Source organism: Zootoca vivipara, chromosome 1, assembly GCF_965207765.1.
Source record: "Zootoca vivipara chromosome 1, rZooViv2.hap1.1, whole genome shotgun sequence".
In the NCBI taxonomy this organism is placed as follows: Eukaryota; Metazoa; Chordata; class Lepidosauria; order Squamata; family Lacertidae; genus Zootoca; species Zootoca vivipara.
The window spans coordinates 54,388,811-54,397,542 of NC_142582.1; positions in this window are offsets into that span (position 1 = coordinate 54,388,811).

The window sequence follows — 8,732 nt, forward strand, 5'->3', positions numbered from 1 at the left end:
GTTTTTGAGCTTGCAACGCGGTGCTTAGCCCGAAGTGGCATGGGACGCGATGGGTCTCGCTCGGAAATCACGCTCATTGCTGGTCAGGGCTGACACCTGCGGCGGAATACGGTTGCTCCTCCTTCGCCTTTAGTAACTGCAGAAGCGGAAGTTTCCTCCGGTGTCGCTCGCCCGGTCGCATCTGCTGCAATTCCCTCGCCTGTCGAGGGCGCGGGAGTCCCATCTTCTTTGCCCTTGGGCAACCCTTATTCCCGGGGGTTATCTGTCCTGGTGCAATCCTATACCCTCTTCCTGAGGCTGCGCAAATCCCCAGAGGTTGCTTGGCGCTCTTTAGGGACACACGACGCTGCCTTACACAAACGGCCGACCATTGCGTCATCTAGCTTTGTGTAAATTATAAATTGCTGAGGGACCTGGTGGAGCACGGAATGGTTTTTTTGTTCGTTTGTTTGGCCCGCTGTAGCAATTTTATATGCTTTTAAATATTGCAGCTTCTCTCTCTCTCTCTCTCTCTCTCTCTCTCTCTCTCTCTCTCTCTCTCTCTCTCTTCATTCATTCTTCTACATCTCTATTTTGCCTATCACAAGATGAACCCCACACAATTCAAACTGAAATGCAACGCAAGAAGCCACGAAACGCACTTAAAAATCAATGTGGGTACTTAATGCGCTGCCTCCTGTCAATTTCGATCACAATTCCACAGGTGCTGCGTGGTCCACCTGAATGAAGCAGGCTGCGGCTTGGGAAGCCTTAGTCTGGCTGCGCTATCTGGCAACGGTTCCCTCAGAGTTTCAGGAGGGCTGAGGTCAAGTCCTCCACCCCTGCTAATCTCTCTTTAGTTATTAGCTACAAAATTGATATGTCGAAGGAGAGAATATGCTGCGTCTTGAACTGTCAGTTTTGCTGGGAATATCCAACCGCCTGGAAGGGAAGCCCTTCACATATCACGAGGTTTCCTCACACGAGCCTGTGCTTCTGAGGTCGTTCGACGGCTCCATCCCTCTAAGCAACAGCTGGCCCTAAAATGTGCGGGCAGGTGCAGGACTTTGCATATTGCCGCTCTTTTGAGTCGCCCAAGTTATCCACCAGAGGCCGCCACAGCTCCATCTCCATCGCTCTCTCGCTCTCTTTTTAAACACTTATTCATCATACAAACAAGCATTGAATAAAATGAACAAATAATACAAAAACAGAAGAAAATACAAAAGCAAAATTACAAGGATAATAACATAAACTACAATCAAAAATATAAAGCACAGCTCCATCTCTAAAAATCATCCAGAGAGCCTTTTCTTCAGGGGACATGGCAGTGGAGGCTGGTCTGTTAGGGCAAATAGGGGGTGGGGTGGGATTTAAAACTTTCCCTATCCTGTGATCCTCCTTGTGCTGCTCAGCTGAAACAGCCATGTGTAGTAAAAACAACAACAACAACACATTTCCTGGGTGGTTGGGGAAAAGCTTAAAACTTGCTTCTCCCCAGGATTCCCCTTGTGCTATTCAGCTAACAAAGTTAATCTCCATCTGGAGCCCCAGCCAGTTTATGACCGGGGTGGGGGGGGTGGGGTATGTTGGCCACATAAGATTCCAAATTTTGGTTGGAGAATGTACAAAATTCAGTTGATATAAGCACATTCTCCAAGGCCTGTTAGAGACTATGAATATTGACTGGGAAATATGCACAATTCCCTCTTCATGAATTGATTATGTGCACCTTCTCCATGAGGCCTGGTGAATCTACACAATCTTCAGTTGTTATGCACATAAACCACTCAATTTACATTCCTATTAACATGTGCATTATCAACTAAACTAAGGTTACCAGATTTTTTAAAAGGAATACAGGGGCAGTTTTCAACTTCTTACTAAGTAGATGGATTTTGTCAGGGGACTGATTTGTAAATCTGGGGACTGTCCCCGGGAAGCGGGGACATCTGGTAACCTTAAGAAGTGTGCATGCACACGAAAGCTCATACCAAAATATAAACTTAGTTGGTCTTTAAGGTGCTACTGAAGGAATTTTTTTTATCTGGTAACCTTAAATTAAACATCTTTAAGAGAAACAGCTATGAACCAGTAGGCCAGCTCCTGGCTAGCTGACTCACAATGTATGGCCTGACTGGAAAAATTTGTTATGACTCTATGCAGGCTTCCAGCCCTCGTCAGAAATTAAGTTTGTTTAACCATTAACTCCATAGAGTTTTCTTGGCAGGGATACTGGAGTGGCTTGCCAATTCCTTCTCCCAGTAGTGATGTATGGAAGTGAGAGCTGGACCATAAAGAAGGCTGATCGCCGAAGAATTGATGCTTTTGAATTATGGTGCTGGAGGAGACTCTTGAGAGTCCCATGGACTGCAAGAAGATCAAACCTATCCATTCTTAAGGAAATCAGCCCTGAGTGCTCACTGGAAGGACAGATCGTGAAGCTGAGGCTCCAATACTTTGGCCACCTCATGAGAAGAGAAGAATCCTTGGAAAAGACCTTGATGTTGGGAAAGATGGAGGGCACTAGGAGAAGGGGACCAAACTGCGGGAGGTAGTGGAAGACAGGAGTGCCTGGCGTGCTATGGTCCATGGGGTCACGAAGAGTCGGACATGACTAAACGACTAAACAACAACAACCATTAACTCAGCTTGTGGAGAATTCATACACAATAGCAGAATGCAACACATGGCGTCAGAGGTTTGATGGACCACTGCCTACATACAGAATATCAGAAAGTAACTTATGGATTTTGAAACTGGAAGCACAGCAGTGAACTGGACAAGACAGAAGGAGTTAATGGAACTGATATTTGCAGGGGCCGATATGTGGTCTACAGCCCCTAAAGCTGCTCATTTTCTAATATGTGTTGGACAAAAGAGCAGAAACAAACTTGGCTCTGTAGTGGCAAGCTTACAGAAGCAGAGAAGACAGATTCAAGCAGTCTGAAGCTTTTGAGGCCTAGTGTGTGCCATGAAAAAAACTCCTCCATGGAGATGAAACTTTTTAAATCAGAGAAACAAGGGTCCAATAGAAGCTATAGTAGTGAGTAACCCAGCTGCAGTTAATCCTCAAGCACTGTGCTTTCATAGACGGGGATGACATGCTAAAGGACAGAATCCCAATGGGATCAAATTCAAAACACATACAGGAAAAGCTACTTATGAAAGATAACTTCACATTTGAAAAAGCCCTAATAGAAGCTTAACAATAATCAAAATGTGGATATGATAGAACAGAGAAATAAGAGTGCAGTTGCATAGAATGTAGCAAGGGGGGGATGCAGCAAGAAAGCAAACATCACAGGTCAACAGAAGATGGGCCATTGATTAACCATTAACTCAGCTTGTAGTGAGTTCCTACATAACACCAGAAGACAACACAACCATCATATCAGCAGCTGGGACTACTAAATTCCCATTCCTACCTGATTAAGAGCAATATTGGTGGTGGGATAAAGCATGACATAATTGGAGTTTGGGATGAATACCGTAATCTCTTTTTCCTTGAAAGTGAAAGATTTTGAGGAATTCCTCTTGTCGGTACAATTCTACATGGTCCCGAAGGTAGGAATGGAATCACTGTACAGTACAATGTCCCTAGTTCCCATTGCCTGGAGCTGGTCCAAGAGAATACCATGGTCAGTGGTATCAAAAGCCAACGGGAGATCAAGAAGCAGGAGCAAGCTTGTCCTCCCCCATCTCACGCATACCGAGGTCATCCAGCAGGGAAACCAAGGCAGACTCAGTCCCATGGCCAGGCCTAAAAGTTGTTTCCTCCTCTAGAAAATGGTGATCAGACTGCTTAACTTCCTGGAGCCCAAAAGACTGCCAAGGAATCCCTATGCTCCAGCCATGGAGCCCTTCCACATTGCAGAGGATTCTGGGGTGGGTTTGAGGGTGTACACATGTTTCACAGAAGTATTGTTTGGTTCACCGTTATGGTTCACCGTTCTCTGTAAGCTGATGCACCTCGATCCCATCTGAAATCCCTTGCAGCTGGACATTTTAGGTGGACACCAACAGAGGAGGGTGCTTTTTAAGGATGTTTGTATACCATTCCTAATCTTCTCATTCACATACCCTTATAAGTTTCCAGGGAATCCTAGGATCCCCCCATAAAACAGGATGAAAACTACCAATACAGCTCTGTCAGGATGTAAAGGATGAATTTCCATGCTTCACATTTCCAAGGAAACCCTTGATGCCACTATCTGAAGGCACCATAGTTTCAAAGTGTCCCTTTCTGTCTGGGTAGATATTGCACCTGCCCTTCTGTACTGGGACTGATTGAATGATCTAGTCGCATGCAAGGCATTGATGTATCAGACACACACACCCCGCCCGCACCTCCTGCCTAGCAGAATCTTACTGGAAGGAAGGAATCCCAGAGCAGAGAAACAACAGGCATGCTTTCCTGTGGGTGCCCAGGAGCCCTCTGTTATTTATTTATTTCTTGGAAAACCCTAATCCACATACAGGTGTTCTTCTCACAGCACTAAGGGCTGGACTATTTTACATGTCCCTGCTCACATGCTGGTCTTATGCATAACACTTAAACAGGGTGGGGGGTGTCTGCTGAGTCCTGCCTGGGCAATTAAATTACTGCCAGAGCTCCCAGTTTGCAGCTCTGTGCTATAGCAGCCCAACCAGCTCCCCGGCGGTGAGGATGATGCAGGCACCCACTCTCCAGTGGATGCAAATCCACACGTGTGTGTTTGTGTGTTTCCCCCACTCCCCTTTACAGCCATTGCTGGTTTGCTGCAGATGAAGATGCAGCTCATCGTGAGACCGGCTTGCTCTGAAATAACACTGAGAAGGGGAGGAGGGAAGGGAAGGAGAATAAATAATGATGGAATGCTTTCAAACCTTGGGGGCTGAGCTTTATGTGACGCTTCAGCGGCTGGTGCTTTTTTTAGCTGCACTGATTCCATCTGTGCCTACTTATAGCCCTGCCGTTTTGTTTGCTTTCTCCCCAGATGAAAAGGCTGCGTGGGGATGAGCTGTCAGTCCTTCTGAGAGCCTCATGTGTCCTTGTGGCACGGTCACAAACAAAACCAGATCCAGCCCAGTTCCCTGGGTCTTCTGCCACATGCTCAGGCAATATAGTCCGCCCTTTTCACTTGCTGCAAACGTGTTTTCAGACTTGGTTTCTCTCTCTCTCTCCCCTCCATCCATCTCCTCCTCTCTCTCTGCCTAAGCACAGATGGACTTCCCTCCCTCCTTCCCCCTACTCTCTCTTTGCATCACTGTCAACACCATACAGTTTGCTGAGTTCACACCGAGCAAGAGAGGAAGGTTTGCGATGACTCACCAGAGCTTTTCCTCTCCATCCAGAGAAAGACCCCTGCAGGCTTCTGTCCCCAATACCCCCCATGCCAGATTCAGTAAAAAGGCTGCATGTAGGTCTCCTTGAGTCATTCTCCTTTAATAGCTCCAATTCTTTTCATACAGGGTGGCATTCACATTTGGGCAAGGGGGCAGTGGCATGGGCCTGCACAAAGTGCTATTTATGTCCTATTTGAAGGAGTCATTTGGACTCAAGCAGTGCTTTTAGCCAGTGAAAGGACTCGTTTGGTCTCTTTGTACAGACCAGTATTTCATTTACAGCAGGGGTAGCCACTGTAATGACCTCCGGGTGTTTTAGATCACAACTCCCATCAGCCCAGTCAAAATGGCCAATGATCAGGGGTGGTGGGAGATGTAATCCACACCTGGATTGAACTACATTGGCTAACCCAGGCAGCCTGAGATGAAACATGCTTAATCAGAAATAAATCCTACTGAGTTCAAAGGGACTTGCTGCCTCATATAGCTATGCTTAGGAGTGCACCCTGCGAGTTCATCGTGCACTGACTATAGCATCACATGATCTTAGTGACGTGCATGTCTGAATATGCTGTTCCAGACCAGCCCTTACAGATAGAACTTTTGTACCATCATGTGATGCTCATTCAGATGCAGTGCTCCTTGTCAGTGGTGCTTGGTTGCATATGCAACTGGGAGTCAACATCAAATACATTTTCACACATTCAGAGAACATGTGGATTGGAGATTGGGATCATGCTCCACATGTCCAGCCCCAACTGCAATCCCTTTCAGACATTATACAAATACAGGAAAATAGGAAGTGGGATCAGGCACACTCAGTTGCTGAGCATTCATGCATACTTGTGTATTCAACAGACTGTGTGCAGGATTTGCTTTTCACAGTCAGATCATGTGCACAGTCTCCATGGTGGTTGTGCTAATTAGCTGTTCCGCTCACACAAATCTCTCTCTCTCTCTCACACACACACACACACACACACACACGTGTGTCTTCTGCTTGGTCAACCTGTGACCTCAGAACACAGAAGAGATGGGTAACGGACACCTCACTCCTCCTGTCCACTGACTAGCTCTCCTAGACCCTCCCCTCCCCAGCACCCTCTGAGTTCCCAACGGCATCACTGCCCAGGGCTATGCAGAAACAGAAGGCCAAATCTCTGCCTGTCATGAGGCATCCAGACAGTTTCCGTATAGGAAGTGCCAAGGGTGAGGTCATCCACACAGCCACATACTGTAGGAGCCCTTGTTCTAGAATCCTTGGGAGATATACTGTATACTGTTCATACTCTGCTGAATTGAATTTATGCTTTGGCTGGCTTGTTTGGGGTTTTCTTACAAAGCAGTTTATAAATCTATTAAATTTAACTTAAACCAAACATATTTATCCATGGTTGACTTCATCGGTTGCCTATAATTTACTTCAAACCATCCAGATCTCTGCACAGATGTGATTATGGAACGCTAGCCTCTGACACTATGTGACAAGGTTAATAACCTACGTCTCTGTCTCTTGGCAGGTTGATAAGTGGAGATGGGGCATGTGTTAACTCACGATGGGTGGCAACATCCTTGACAGACAGGCCACTTGTATGCATCACATCCAATATTCTTCCCCTTACGACATGCCCACAAGAGCTGGCTCTGTATATCCAGTCTCCATAAGCCCCACAGAAACTGTGCCAGTTTGCCTCCAAATACCAGTTGCTGAGAATCACAAGGTCCTGCTTGTGGGATTCCCGAGGGTCTCTGGTTGTCCACTGTGAGAACAGGAGGCTGGACTAGATGGGCCTTTGAGATGATGCATCATGATCTTCTTATGTTCAGATCTCTCTGTATTGCTATCCATGAGTTCATTGGGGAGACCATGGGGTCAGTACAAGTGGAACAGCTCACTTTGCAATGTGACGCCTCTAGTTTTGGATGCTGCTGCTGCCACTGAATACAGACTGAGTCATGATCCCAAAAGACTGGCTCATCATGCCAGGCCTCTCCTCAAAAGTGACTGTAGGGTGGCACCACCATGTAGAAACTGATAGATGAATCAGCTCCATTTTGACAGTTGTGGGTGTAACATCTTTGTGCTCTATTAGGCATACTGGCACTGTCACCTAAATTCTGTGGTAGCCCCATCTGCTTTTATGCTCCAACCAAAAATGCACATACACTATCTACTAGCTGTTCCATTGTATAGGCGGCAACCATTTTGTGCGGGGTTGCGTTCCTGGCCCCCATGCACATTGGTGGAATGTTCATAAGCCCACTCTGCCCATTCCGCCCCACCCCTGTTCTGCCCTCTTCTGGGTCCAAAAGGACCTGCGAATCCAGGAGATGCAAGCAAGCAGGCAAGCAAGCTGAACTACATTACGGGAGAAGACAGTCTCTATGCTCCACCATAGCTGGCCAATTGCCAATTTGACCTGCTGTAGATATTGTTCCCCCTCTGCACTTTAAGATATATTACCAACTGGTTAGATCTTGAGTAAGGACAGAATCTGAATCCATGTTATCCAAAAGGAATTTGGGAGGCAGAAAGCACCCCCCTCCCCAGAAAACAAGGAGCTACAGTATTTACAAGAACAGAACTTGTAATCCATCAGTATTTTAATGCTGCATTTTATGATGGCACTCTGTCTAGCAGCATGTGTATATTTTTAGGAGTGGCAGTATAGTATAACATTACTTTGGGAAAGCAAAAAATAACACACCTTTCTTCACAGAAAGCAACTAATGGAATCTCGAAATGTTCTCTATTACAGCTAAGTACTTTTCATGAAATATTAGCTAATTGTCTACTAAACCTAAAATGATTCCAGCATCTATCTTTAATGAATGGAGACGTACAAGGAAATGGTTATTTGCCTGGGAATTGGATCTATCTGCAGCCAGATTAACCCATTAGTTGATTGTACTCTTTGCTTGTTTCTCCCTACTGAAGGTTGTGTAGTTGAGCCTCATGTGGACCATGTTTATACTCATACAAAGTTTTTATTCAGTTTCTCAAACACTACTTCTTATACCACAGTAACAGAGGGTGTCTGCGTGATCTATACATGTGGTGGCTATTCTATGGTTGGCTGGTTGAGTGACAAGGCAGTCTTCCGTTTAAACTTGCATCCTTTTTATGCAGGAATTGCCTCCTCTTGGGCTGTTGCTTTCAATACACTGTAGCTAATGCTTCTAGTGCACAGGTTTTCAACCTTTTTGGGTCAACAGCTCCCTTGTCCAACTACCTTCTTTCTGCAGCACCCCTGGGGGCTCAGAAGCCTAGTAAAGTCACCCCTTGCCTGCAGAGCTGGCAGCCTCTCACCCCTTTGTGAACACTCCTTGCAGAGTGTTCCCTCAGCTTCCTCTCCCCTCCCCTCCACTTGGGAGCCCTCTGGGCTGCTGCCGCCGCCGCCTCTGGTCTCTGAGCTGCTCCCCTG